Below are 14,981 nucleotides of genomic sequence, written 5' to 3' on the forward strand. Positions count from 1 at the left end.
AAAATAATTAAATATTTTATTTATAAAAATAATTAAATATTTTAATAGTTTATTACAAGGTAATTAAGGAAAAATCGACATTATATTTGCATGCTAGACTTTACTATTAATTACTTTTTAAATATAGATAGTGCTTTAGAAGGAAACACTTTTGGTTTAATATATAAATTATATTCAAATGTATGTTTTCAATAAAGGTGAATATTTAATTACAAATAATTAAATATTTTACTGCAAGTTAATTATTGAAAAATCGACATTTTATTTGCATGCTAGACTTTTCTATTAATTATTTTTTGAATATAGATAGTGTTAGGGAATGTTATAATGCTTTTGAAGGAAACACTTTTGGTTTCATATATAATTTGTATTCAAGTATAAGCTTTCAATAAAGGTGAACATTTAATTATAAATAATTAAATATTTTATTTCAAATACAAATAATTAATTTAATTTAATTACAAATAATTAAATTTAATTGCAAATAATTAAATATTTTATTACAAGTTAATTAAGGAAAAATCGACATTTTATTTGCATTCTAGACTTTTCTATTAATTACTTTTTGAATATAGATAATGTTTGGGAATGTTATAGTGCTTTTGAAGGAAGCACTTTTGGTTTCATATATAAATTATATTCAAATATATGTTTTCAATAAAGGTGAATATTTAATTACAAATAATTAAATATTTTATTACAAGTTAATTAAGGAAAAATCGACATTTAATTCTCGTGCTAGGCTTTTCTATTAATTGGTTTTTGAATATAGATAGTGTTTGAGATGGTTATAGTGCTTTTGAAGAAAACACTTTTGGTTTAATCTATAATTTGTATTCAAATATATGTTTTTATAAAGGTGAATATTTAATTACAAATAATTAAATATTTCATTGCAAGTTAATTAAGGAAAAATCTACATTTTTTTTGTATTCTAGACTTTTCTATTAATTGCTTTTTGAATATGGATAGTGTTTGGGAATGTTATAGTGTTTTTGAAGGAAGCACTTTTGGTTTCATATATAAATTATATTCAAATATATGTTTTCCATAAAGGTGAATATTTAATTACAAATAATTAAATATTTTATTACAAGTTAATTAAAGAAAAATCAACATTTAATTCTCGTACTAGGCTTTTCTATTAATTGGTTTTTGAATATAGATAGTGTTTGAGAAGGTTATAGTGCTTTTGAAGAAAACACTTTTGGTTTAATCTATAATTTGTATTCAAATATATGTTTTTATAAAGGTGAATATTTAATTACAAATAATTAAATATTTTATTACAAGTTAATTAAGGAAAAATCTACATTTTTTTTTGCATTCTAGACTTTTCTACTAATTGCTTTTTGAATATGGATAGTGTTTGGGAATGTTATAGTGTTTTTGAAGGAAACACTTTTGGTTTAATATATAATTTGTATTCAAATATATGTTTTCAAGAAAGGTGAATATTTAGTTACAAATAATTAAATATTTTATTGCAAGTTAATTAATGAAAAATTGACATTTTATTCTCGTGCTAGGGTTTTCTATTATTTGCTTTTTGAATATACATAGTAATGTTTTCGACGTATCAGATCTGTTTAATGTGTAATTTGTATTCAAATAAATGCTTTCAATTAAGGGTAATATTTAATTACAAGTCAATAAGTGTTAGAGATAGTACTGAAGATAAGTGTTAGAGATAGTACTGAAGATAAGTGTTAGAGATAGTAGTGAATTTATGAGATAGTACTCGTGTGAAACAATGCTAAGTGGCATAAAAAAACGTTAAATAAAAAAGTAGATCTCGAAAAAAGTAGATCTCGTTAAGAGAAAGTGTCACAAATATATCCTAGAACAAATTTGAAGTGAAATAATTTCTCCACCATTCATAACTTAAAACGCATTTAATGTTTTAAAAACGAGCATTGCTTAAGACATTTTCATTAAAAATTTAAATTTTATAATTTTTTATCGATGTAAAGATTTATTTCTGAAATATTTGAGTGATATTTGTTTAAGGTCTGTTTTGTGACAAAAATTAAAATAAAAAATTATGTTATTTTAAAAACATGTGGGAAATTCTTTTTATAAAATTTGAAGCGAATAAAATTGAATTTTAATAATCAAACTTGTAATTTGATGTCTTTATTTTGTTTGTTCGAAGCAAGCGGTATTCTGTATTTGCATAGGTAACATGCAAAAATTAAAACAAAAAATCTCTTAAGAGATCAGAATCATGACAAATCAATTAATTTTCAAAAACGTTGTTACTATATTTGTATTAATTTATTTAAAATAAAACGTTTAGATTTATTTTCAACTTGAGGATACAATAACGGCACAAGTAAGTAATTTATATAGGGATGAAAAGATAAATACAAAAGAAAGATTTGAATTGAAAGGTTCTTAAATATTAACGAAACATTCAAAGATATAAAGCGGGAGATATAAAGGACATTTTTAAATTGTTGAAATTTATAACGATTTGAGGATTTGTATTAATATTAAAGTCAAAGAGGAAAGATGTAGGAAAAGGAATTTATTTACCTGATGCAGATTCCATCGATCCGCATCTATCGGATAGAAAGGACAGGTAGTACAGTATGCCAAAATTAAAAAGAAATAGACCACGCTGAATGCCTTTTGACCTAATGATTGGATTTCCACGAACTAGGACTCTTACAATATCTTAATAGCTTGAGGGGGTGATTTCAAATATGCTAATTAATAAGTGTGGATGATATTTTAAAATTACGAAAACAGACAGAAAATCGTAGTTTCTCGAAAAAAAAAAACATGATTTTTTCTCGACAGATTCAGATTTCTGACCCCCAATCTGTAGGGGATAGCCGCAATCTGGGAAATATGGTCGCATTAGTTTGGTCAGGATAGAGCTTTAAAGTTTGAACCCCGTGATGTAAATTTTACTTTTTGGGTTTTTCACTATTTGTCGAAAACTTTTTAGGTGAATTGAAAAATTTTTGCTCACTATTATAAAATTTGTTTACGCAAAGATAATGCAAAAAATAAATTTTGGCAGATATTTATTATTTTTATTATTTTAATCAATAACGGTCGAAAATTGTAATGTATACAATTTTTTTAGTTTAAAGAATGTAATTTTACATCGAAAAATATAAAATTTGACTGAAATCAATCGAATAGTTCCTGAGAAGTTGAATTTCAAAAAAGTCAGGTACTTGAAATTCGATTTCTCAGGAATTATTTGACCGATTTTGCTTAAATTTTTTTTTCGGCCACATAAAACTACTTTCCTTAAATGTCTTATTAAAAATTTTATACCTTACAATTCAAATTTTTTTTAGAATTATTTAATAAAATATTAAAAAATATTATATGTTTACTAAACGATATTTTTTGCATGGAATTACATTTGGTTAAATGAGTTTTTTAATTATGTGCAAAATTTTTTTCAATTCGCTAAACAAGTTCTCGAGATATGGCGAAATACGCAAAAAGTGAAATTAACATTATGGGGATCAAACTTTGGAACGCTCTGCTGACCAAACTGTTGGAACCATATTTCCCAGATTTTGGATGTCAGAAATCTGAATCTATCGAAAAAATAGGTATGTTTATTCAGTGAAAGTACGTTTTTGTATATGATTTCGTAAATTAAAATATCTCTTGTATTTATTAATTAGCATATTAGAGATCATCCTCTCGAGCCATTGAGTCCTAGAACGTGGAAATCCGATCAAAAATTATTCAAGGTGGCCCGTTTTTTTTCGCACTTTACCCTTTGGTATATCGAACGCAAGAAAATGCAAGAAAGAATGTGACAATATTCAGAAATGTTCGTTGGCTGAGAAAAAATCCAGCCAATTGATAACCAGATAAAGAGAGTTTAAAAAATTATGAATAAGATTGGCTAAGCAAGCCCCTCCCTTAAGAAATAGACGAACGAAAAAAATTTAAGTCTACAGTTGGTGATTTTGTGAAAAACAAAGTCATAAAATTCTTTCAAAGGCTTCTTCCTCCAAAAGACGATAAAACAGGAACTGCGAAAATAGAGGGGTATTTCTCTCCCACAAAGGAAAGAATATTAACATATAACATAGGATCTCAATATATAAATATATCTATATTAATATTTTTTGTCTCACCCTATAAGATAACGGTTTCGATAATTTAAATGTATGAGAGATAATAATTTGTAAGGGGTTTTGATTAAGTTTTCCTATTTTAATTCCCCTAAATATTAATTTTCGAACCCATAATGAGTAAATACTAATGATTTTATTTAGACCAAATTTCTTAAATATTATTTTAGAGTTAATATACAATAATATTTGCATAACCTAAATAAATAAAAAAGTATATAACTCTTTATAAAAACGAATATTTCAGTTAATTTTTGACCTTTACAAACTCTACTGGTCTGCTATACATTTATCTACCTGTGACAGGTTTGTAAGAGATATAGATGAGACTGCTCAGTCAAGTTTAAAAGTCTATACTCGGTGCCGACAAGGAATCGGGCTAATTTTTTGAAACGTCTTTTAATTTTGGGTGAGCTTAGACTTATGATAATAATTTCATACATTTTCTTAATTCCTTAAAATTAAACAAAAGTAGAGCAATATGCAATATAGTGGAGAAAAAAAAAACGGACCACCGTGAATAACTTTTGATCAAGACGTTCGAGAACTCAATCCTCATGGCTCGAAAGCGTGACTTCAAATATGCTAAATAATTAACGGATACCATGTTTAAAGTTACGAAATCAGACAGAAGAACACAAATTCTCTGAATGAACATATTTTTTCCCGATGAATTTGGAGTCATTACCCTCAAAATATAGGGAATAGCCGCAATCAGGGAAATATGGTTCCAATAGTTTGTCCAGGAGAGCTGTCTAAAGTTTAGACCCATTGATGTTTTTTACCATATTTAACAGTATTTTACCATATATCGAGAGGTTAATTGCAAAGTTTTTGCACACAATTGTAAGACTAGATAAAATTCTTTCATCCAAAGAAAATTCCATACTTCTAGTATATGTTTATTGTTTTATTTAACAGTGAAAAAAAATTGATTTCGAAAGTATACAATTTTTCACTCTTTTAAAGAATCTAAGAAAGAAAAAACAGTACAAAATTAGAAAGAAAAATGTGAAATACAAAATGTGAGCCAAATTTGCCGTATATTCGCTGAGAAATTGAATTTCAAATGTACCGTTTTTAACACTTGTTTATTATTTCACTTAACATTTCTCTGAACACATAAGCAAAAATCTGTTCAGCTCAGTTAGTAAGTATAAAAACTATAAAAAATAATATTAATTATTAAATCCGTAAATAAGTGAAACTTGAAAGTTATTGTATTTACAAATGTGTTCCTTGTTTGTAATGTTCTGATTTTCAAAATTCTGAATTGGGATGACTCGGAAACGAAAGAATCCTAACAATCTCGATATTTGGCGGTGTAAGATCTTCGAACTCCGAAAATCTTCTAACTCAGATATCAATAAGGAAACTCGAACTTATTTGTAGTTAAAGAGCACGTCCCTCATGTAAAGACTTCAGTAACTCAGAACATATCGCTGGTTCAAAACTAAAACGACACATCTGCAAGCATAATACGTTTGCAGATGTGTCGTTTTAGTTTTGAACCAGTGATATGACGTCATATACACAAGTAAAACCTATCGTCATATACAAGAATAGGCTTGTTAAAGCCCACATATTCACTTTCACTAGGAAGAAACTTCGGTAAATAATTTCTTTAAAAAATTTTATTACTGTAAGTAATTTTTTTTCTAAACCTGTTAATTTTTAATAATCTTTTAAAATTTTCAGCTCTCCAACAGTGTTTGTTATTTATTTACACAATTCAACCCAACATTTCTTCAAAGTGAAATGGAAGATTTATAGTTAAATCAATATCACCCGAAGGTACGCAGAACTCCTTGAAATATTTGTTTTAATATCTATTGTAGATCAGATGCGTCGAGCCCATCAAAAATTAAATTCCTTTTACAGCATTCCGTCTCTTCCCAAACTTAAATTTTTTTTCTGCTGGTGGAAAAAATCCTGGCTAAAGGCCAAAAGAAATCTTTGATATTAGTTTTCTTCGAACTTTGCTTTTAATATACCATTTCTTATCGCGGAAATTCAACCAAAAAGCTTTTCTGCGAATCGGGTCAAAAGCGTAGGTTTTTTTCTTTTCTTCGCAATGATGTTATAGAGTTTGTATTTTTAAGTGATACGGCTTTTAAAGTTGTTTCTCAAACAGGATTTGAACGTTTATTCTTTGCTCAGGAGAAGAAAGCTTTTATGGTTCAAAGAGAAAACATTTTTCGATAATAAGCGATATTTGGTACAGGAGCGACGTACCCTTTAAACTTCACTTTTTTTTCTTAGAGTTTTTACGAAGTGCTTTAAGGAATGGTGACAAATTGTAAAAGTTTGAACTTGTCTGTGCAAATACATATTTTAGTTTCAAACATTTTTATCTCTTTTTCGTTGATTTATAGGAAAAGAAACATATATTTGAAAAGTGCGAAAGCCATCAGTGAAAATTTAACACAATGAGTTTTTTTATATGTATAAAGCCAATTTTATTTGATAAGCGGGAGTCAATATTACTTTCTGTCATTTGTGTAAAAGGCTTGCTTCTTTGAAAGTTCCAAAATATATTTTTAAAATTTTATTTTTAATTCTTCCTTTATTTGTAATTTTGACTGTTTAAAAAATAATTTGATTTGTTTAAAAAAAGTTACATTTTTTAATATAAAATTCCTGAAAAGTTTCCCTTTATGTTAATTGAATTGTTGGTGTTACACGGATTTTTCTCTGGATAAAAATTCAAAATGTCGCTGAAAAAATATTTTGCTTTGGAATAGATCAGATATCACGTTTCAAAAGATTCTGAAAGTAAACTAAAGTTATTTTAAGGTTTGCCTGCTTTTTTAGTCCATCCTAACAATGCATTACAAATTCTATTTTCCATATAAAGGTTTCCTAATAGAAGACTTCAGAGTTTGCTTGTGAAATCCAGTTTCAAATCTCTATAAAAAATATAATGACTCCCTTGAATTATTTAAACACTTTTAATTTTTAAACCTTAAGTTATTCAAACCCTAATGTTAGTTTTGCAATGTTTTATGCTAATTTTACTTTTTAGAGTTTTTACTTGCATTATGTTAAAAGCAAACTTTATTTCTTAATATTTTGAAATCTTATAGAGGAAGCAAAATACTCTGGAAGCAGCCTATTCTCAACTAAAGGGGATGCAGTGTATCTACCACTGCAAAAATATAATTCCAATTAACTAGTATAAATGACATGTTAACTCGATTCTACGAGGGGTAAACTTTTCATAGATGTACATTGATATGGTCGATAACTACTCGCCCCACAATGGTGACCTTCGGACGTGATGTAAACACGCCTATCTTGGCAGAAACACCCACTACGATTTGAACACGCCTTCTTTGATGGATGATTTCCATTGAACAGTTGACTTGCTGCTTGTGACTACGACATCATCCACCTCCTCGTGCTGTTGCTACTCAGTCTCTATCACAAACAACGCACTCATTCGACTGCTAAAGGGAACACAGAAGCAACCACGACCGTGAACTTAATACAGCTCTCACAATCAGCAAAATGTACGGTGATCTTAAAACAGCTCTCCTTGCTTCTCACAAAACAACAATGAATCAACTTGTGGTATCCATTCATCGAATTCTATCTCAGATATAATTCTGGTGGGGGAGTACTGTAGTGTATCTACCACTATAAAAATATTATTCCAACTAACTAGTATATAAAACATGTTAACTCGATTCTATGGTGGGGTACCTCTTCATAGATGAAGGTTGACATGGTCTGTAACTTCCTTTTCCCCAACTGATTCAAATTCTTCGCATTAAAAAATGAAGGTTTGTGTTCAATCTGATCTGAATGATCCCAATAGTTAAATCTTTTCATAGATGAAGGTTGACATGGTCTGTAACTTCCTTTTCTCCAACAGATTCAAATTCTTCGCATTAAAAAATGAAGGTTTGTGTTCAATCTGATCTGAATGATCCCAATAAATAAATCAAGGGACCGGTAAAGGGTTCAAAAATTTTATGTAATTTGTAATGCTTGAGATTTTGAGATCTGAAGTATGTAGTCGAAATAAAAATAAATTAACATTTGTTTTCACATTTTAAACTTGTTTACCCAGTGATAGTTTAATAATATTTTATACAAAAAATATTTTATTTCACAAGGGCTATTATGTTTTTTTTATTATTTAAGTAAGCAAGGATCATAATTATAAGAGATAAAATTTTTGAATTAGAAAAGCCCAGAATAGAAGTGAAACCCTAATATAAAAATTTAAAAAAANAGTTAAATCTTTTCATAGATGAAGGTTGACATGGTCTGTAACTTCCTTTTCCCCAACAGATTCAAATTCTTCGCATTAAAAAATGAAGGTTTGTGTTCAATCTGATCTGAATGATACCAATAGTTAAATCAAGGGACAAGTAAAGGGTTCAAAAATTTTATGTAATTTGTAATGCTTGAGATTTTGAGATCTGAATTATGTAGTCAAAATAAAAATAAATTAACATTTGCTTTCACATTTTAAACTTGTTTACCCAGTGATAGTTTAATAATATTTTATACAAAAATATTTTATTTCACAAGGGCTATTATGTTTTTTTTATTATTTAAGTAAACAAGGATCATAATTATAAGAGATAAAATTTTTGAATTAGAAAAGCCCAGAATGGAAGTGAAGCCCTAATATAAAAATTTAAAAAAAATATATTTTTAGATTTTTTATGGTTAGTTTAATTACCCCTTAAAATCATTTTATTACCTAAAAATCTAATTTAACGCCGAGAGTTATTCAAGGTGTAATGCTTAATTTTTTTAATCTTTCTTTCTTTTCACTTAAAATATTCTTGGTTTTAAGAAAGGTAAAAAACTTCAAACATATGGTTTTGTATCTGTTGCTGGCAAATATATATGAACCTAGCTTGGTTACACTTACTATAAAGGATTTAGAATTTAAACAAACATAAAATGTTCGGAATTTAAGCACAAAAGATGTTAATGAAGCTCTCATATCGGAATGAAACATATTAACAATCTATGCGAGTTTCAAAATGTGAATTCATGCAAAAGTACAGTAAAGCGTTTTAGAATTGTTGCATTCATTTTGAATAATTGAATATAAATGCTCGCATTATAACTATTGAAGGCAAATATTTGACAAGTTGTCTGAATTTAGAACTGGTTTAATTTTCACTTGTAGCTAAAGTCAAAAGCAATCTGAGCTGTAAATTCTAAAGGCAATATCTTGAAATATATTAAAATGAAAGAGATTAATGTTTGAGCAGCGCTTTTAAAGTAAATGCAATTTTGAATTCATAGAGTGTAAACTAAAAATGGCGAATGAATAGCAAGTATTTGGAAATTCTAAGAAATAGTACAGTTAAATGCATGATTATATATTTATTTTTGGATTTTATTAATTCAAGACAGCTGATGCAAGAAGCTGATAACGAATAATAGTGCTGATTTTAGTCTTTTCAGATCAATAAATTTTACAAAATGAACTAATTTTACGATTAGCTAAGTTATTTTTTTTTCATATTTAAAGCTATACTTTTAAATATATTTTTTCTTTCCATACTTTAAATTGCTGCTGACTTTACGAATCAGGAATCAAAAAATGGTATGTTTCTCATCGTTTTCGTGCTTAATTTTGTAACTTTAAATACCATGTGAGTTATTTAATCAGCATACTTAGGGGTAGGCCTTTGTACTTTTAAGATTACATTATTGTACGTGATGATACGTTCATTAGAACAAAAGTAACTAAGGTGATCCTTTTTTGTTATTCATTATTTGCTCCTTATTCATTATTTGCTTGTTCCTTATTAAAAACTATTGCCATTTATTCATATTAGTTCCATTTTGATTATTATTAACTTTATAATAGAGACTTAGGTAAGACTTCTTTAAAAAATATTGGTTAAAAATATGTAAGAAAAAGTAAATATTTCATAAAAACTGTAAATCATCGTGAAAAACATATTTGACAAGAAATATTTTTCGAACGTCGATCATATGAACCCTGAAGGGAATTTTGAAAAAGGCTGTTTTTCGTAATTCTTTTACTCTTCAGATATATTTTTAGTGAGCCCAAGGATAAAATCAATATACCAAAATATTTTTCTTTCTGTAAAAAAAAAAACGTATTTTTTTATTCTCTCCTATATATTTCATAATTAAGAAAGCCTATTTATTTTATACAATGTTCTCATTCTGTAAAAAAAATATTTTCACTATTAACAATAAATAGAAATGTGGTAGTGAAACAATGGTGTACGGAATCGAGATTTATTGTTATCATTTTAATTTTTATGTCCAATACTTTAGGATTTTGACATTATTCGTTATCTAATTTTAGGGACTGTTGCAGTTGCTAAAACTCAAATATATAACAATGTGGGAACATTTACTTCGTCATGTTACAAAAAAGGGTTTTCTCAATCATATAGTATAAAAATATATAAAATAGGAACCTTAAGTTTTTTCTGCTTTTATTTTATAATATATATATATATATATAGGTTACCGGCAAAGTTTGAAATCCAGCATTCTATAGAATGCCTAGGCATTGTATAGAATGCCTAAAACTAGCCGGCAATGCATGAAATGATTATAATTTACACATTTCCTAGGCATTCTATAGAATGCCAAGTGAGATACCAGCAAAGTATAAAATCTTCTGTGGCCATGCTAGTAAAGGTGATGAAAGGGATATTTTGTGCAATATTTGTTTCTAAACTGAAAATAATTGTGACTTAAATGTGAATTTTTTATACGAAAATTTTGTTTTCCTTAATAATAAAGGCATAAATTATGTTTCGTGCAACTTTCATTTTTCTTTACGTATTTTTTTTACTAGCACTCTCATTATTTTTTCAGAGTAACGTTTTTATTTTTGAGAAATGCATATCATTTACGTAATAACCTCATCAGGACGTTCTTTCATACTTTGCCTAAATAACATTTGTCATTCTATAGAATGCCTGGGTATTATATACAATGCCTAGGAAAATTATCAAATACTTCTCATATTTCATACCTTGCCAAAAAACATCCGGCATTGTATACAATGCCTAGGCATTTTATAGAATGCCGGCGTTTCATAATTTGCCGGTAACATATATATAGCACTCGTTTTTGGTATCATTAAGAAGTTAATATTCCTTAATAGAAAGAAAATGACAGATTTAAAATAAATTGCATTAATTTTAAGGTACAAATTGAAAGCAAGGGAAAGAATAAAATTCATTAACGAATGTTAATTCACAACATCCCTTTACTAATTTATTCCTTTACAATAAAGGATATGGAAGCAAGTGCAATTGAATGTTGATGAAACTGGCTTGTTCACCCGAAGACAATTGTTATTGACTTTAATGGATGAGTTGGCAGATGGGCCAGAATTGGTGACAATAACTGAGAACTTGACGTTTTGATTAATTCAACTAAACACAAACTAATACTCCGAACGAATACTTAGCTTAGTTAAAGAAGAATGAGAATGGAAAATCATTGGCTATTTTCAATTTATGTGCATTTTATTGCAGCTAATTTTATTTTACATCCTGTTATCAACTGTTACCTGTTTTATGTCCTGTTTATATCCTGTTATTTTATATCCTGTTCATATCCTGTTATTTTATATCCTGTTCATATCCTGTTATTTTATATCCTGTTTATATCCTGTTATTGTATGTCCTGTTTATATCCTGTTATTTTATATCCTGTTATATGGTTATTTAATGTTTGAATAAACAAGTTTCACAATTATGTGCAAAACAATGTTTTTATACGCGGCATTTGTTTCGGAGATATGGCGAAACATGTAAAATTTAAAACTAACAACAAGGGTGTCAAAACTGCAATCGCTGAAAGTAAAACGAAGTAAGGGCCGGGAAAGCCTGGTCGGTAGGGTGCTGGGTCCATGTCCGAGAGTTCGTGGGTTCGAACCCTGTCGGCTGAAGTGTAGTTGGTGACTGATGCACGTTAAAATTCTGTCGAGTCGCAAAGTCCTCCATGTTCCAATAAAACCTCTGGGGGTGCTGGATAGGAGACCGATCGTTCTCTGATTCAGGTCAAAATTACGATCTGTGGATGAATGAATGGATGTATGAATGGGTCCGCCTTACAAAACAGGTGTGACGTATGATGTGGCAGAAGTCAAATTCTTGGCCATAGATGCTATATATGCAGATGCTGAAAAACAAGAATCGCTCACTCTGCCTTAAATTTGCTCGGTTTTACCAAGTAGGCTTGCCTTGTGGCAAGTGGCATTAGAACCAACCAACCAAAACGAAATAAACAATGTTTTTCCCGCATCTTAATTCATAGGGTCATGATCGGTAAGCAGTTAATGCTTTTGCTTCACAATAATATCACCCAGGATCGATTTGTTCTTCCCAAAACATATATGTAAAAATCCAGTTTTATTTAATAATAAATCAGTTTTTTCTTTCTTTTACCTAATATGATAGAAAAAAGAATGCACGATAATAATATTTATGTGAAGTGTGTGGCAAAATTAACAATATAACTAATCGATGTTTCAGGAATACAATTAAATATAAAAATATTAGTAGTAATGAATATTTTAAGAAAAAAGTGCTTTTAAAAATACACTTTTTCAAAATACTTTTAAAAATAAAATTCAAATCTAATACTGCTTTTGGTAAATATTTAAATGTAAAAACACAATTATAAACGCATTAAAAATATTTCAGAATTTCTCTTTCTCTAGATTGATAAAAGATAGTTTTTCATAAAACAATTTCATTTATTTATTATTTGAATAAGATGATATTTTCCGGTTTTTTACAAGTATATGTTTTACAAATTCAAATATCTCGTGCATTTGAAATATACGTTATTTAAACATTTGAAGAAAAAAAATATTAAATGCATTTCAATAATTTTCCCTTACAAGCAAACCCAAGAATTCATTTCTAAGCGCAATTTAATATCGTTTATAATACCATCGATGTTTTTAAGACATTTTTTTTTGTTTTCAGAAAAAGCCAGATGTGACTCTGATGCGATTAACATTTTATGCAAATTTGCATTTTTTAAATCACATTTTAAAAGTTTTTTATATTGATAACGTAAAAGTTTGATGTCCTTTTTTATTCATGAGATGTTCTCCTTTCTGACAGATTTTTTTATTTTTTTATTTTGAAATCTTAAACTTTGAAAGAATAAAGTTTAGTCATCTGCCGTCAACATTTTATTCATTTTTTAGTGACAAACTGCTTTTCCTTGTCTCAGAAAATTCAATTGTTTCAGGTTTTTGACTTATGCATGCATAATATGTTCTATGTTAATGCATTTATAGTTAGTCTAAGTATAGTGAGTTTGAGACAATGTAATTCTATTATATGAATAAAAGTTGGGAGGAGCAATGGAATTTTACGTACTGAGCATAGAATTATTCCTATTTTCACTCTTTAAGATTAATTTTTTTTATGTTGGTCTACGCATTGTTACTCCTTTGAAACATAAAAAAAATCTTTTTTATATTTCCATGAAAATACGGCTTCATAATTTTATATAATAACTTGTAAAATAACATATGTATTCAAAAATAAACTGTATAAATATACCGTTTGTTAATAACTGAAACTCTTGATTGTAAATATTTAATAAAAGCATTTTGGTATTTAAGTTTCTTCTATAAATTTTCACTATAAACTTTTATGATTACGTCTTTTCCAAAAATATATTAATACTAAATAAAATGCATAATTTATAAGTTAAATGAAACAAAAATAAAGTTTTAGAACAACAGAAACATCATTTTAAGATTGACTAAGAGTTTATCTTTTCTCGGGCTTATGCATTTTCTAACTTTTGTTGTTTTTAGTGGTTTTTTGTCTTTATATTTGTCCTTATTTTCTAAAATATATCTTGAGATAATTGAATCAAAAAAAAAAATCTTAAATAAAAGAAAATTTTTTTTTTAAACTTCTTGAGCATATAACGTGCTTCTTAGTCTTATTTTGTTAAAAAAGTTTATGAAATTCACATTCTTAAATGTAAGGAACGCTATCTGAAATATATAAATTTATGATACATTTCTTTAAAAGGAAGAAAAGAAAGATCACTGTTATCTAATCCATTCGCATTATCAATGGTAGGATCAAATTGTGAAATATATAGATATAAGTGTTTTATTTTATTTTAATATATAAAACACAAAATAGGTAAAATTAGGCAATAATATGGGTGGATACATATTAACTATCGTAATACATTTGTCGAGAAATGAAACTATAAGCTAGCTCATATTAAACTATAAATCTTAAAGTTATAATTATAACATGTAAAGCTATAAGTTACAAAAATTATTACACATTAAAAATAATTAATTATCTAGGTTCATACATGCTAAAAATTACAAAGCCGTGTGAAATTTAAAAAAATTTGATAAAGTTTGAACGAGCAGTAAAATTTTGTTAAAACTTGTGGTTAAATAAGCAAGGCATGTTGAGCATGCTAACTCATTTTATTCTTCATAAACGCAGTTAAAGTACCAAAATACAGCGTTTTTGAACGTATATCGGTCGTCACGATCATTCTATTCTTCTAACCTTTAAACTTATGACAATATTAAAGTCAAAAGTTTAATAATGAAGTCAAAGTTTATTCTGAAATTATAAATTAACTCAGAATTGCCATTCAGAGGTTATCGGAAGAAGTATTGATTTCCAGTGTTCAAGCATTTCAGATGGTTTAGAGCGAATATTTTACAAACTAAATACGAGTTTTCATAATTTCTTTTAAATTATTATTATAGTATGTAATCATTTTCTGACATATTTTTTAGATAACCAGCTCAGCTATTGTCATCCTGTATATATTATAGCTAAGAACACTTTTAAAAATAAAACTCACTTTTGACGATTTAGTAATATT

General features: G+C 27.6%; 1 protein-coding gene and 1 long non-coding RNA gene across 5 annotated transcripts in view; one reads left to right on the forward strand and one right to left on the reverse strand.

The window, feature by feature from the left end:
* LOC139426067 (uncharacterized) overlaps positions 1 to 11,505 on the forward strand; it is a 114,209-nt gene extending 102,704 nt beyond the window's left edge. The window contains exons 2-3 of the long non-coding RNA XR_011637345.1: positions 5,814 to 5,909; positions 11,377 to 11,505. This is a non-coding gene — a long non-coding RNA (uncharacterized lncRNA). The remainder of the gene's footprint in view (positions 1 to 5,813; positions 5,910 to 11,376) is intronic.
* Positions 1 to 14,981, reverse strand: part of LOC107441786 (tyrosine-protein phosphatase 69D) — a 521,936-nt gene that overhangs the window by 421,915 nt on the left and 85,040 nt on the right. The gene's annotated exons all lie outside the window — the stretch shown is intronic.

Source organism: Parasteatoda tepidariorum, chromosome 7 (assembly GCF_043381705.1).
Source record: "Parasteatoda tepidariorum isolate YZ-2023 chromosome 7, CAS_Ptep_4.0, whole genome shotgun sequence".
Classification (NCBI taxonomy): Eukaryota; Metazoa; Arthropoda; class Arachnida; order Araneae; family Theridiidae; genus Parasteatoda; species Parasteatoda tepidariorum.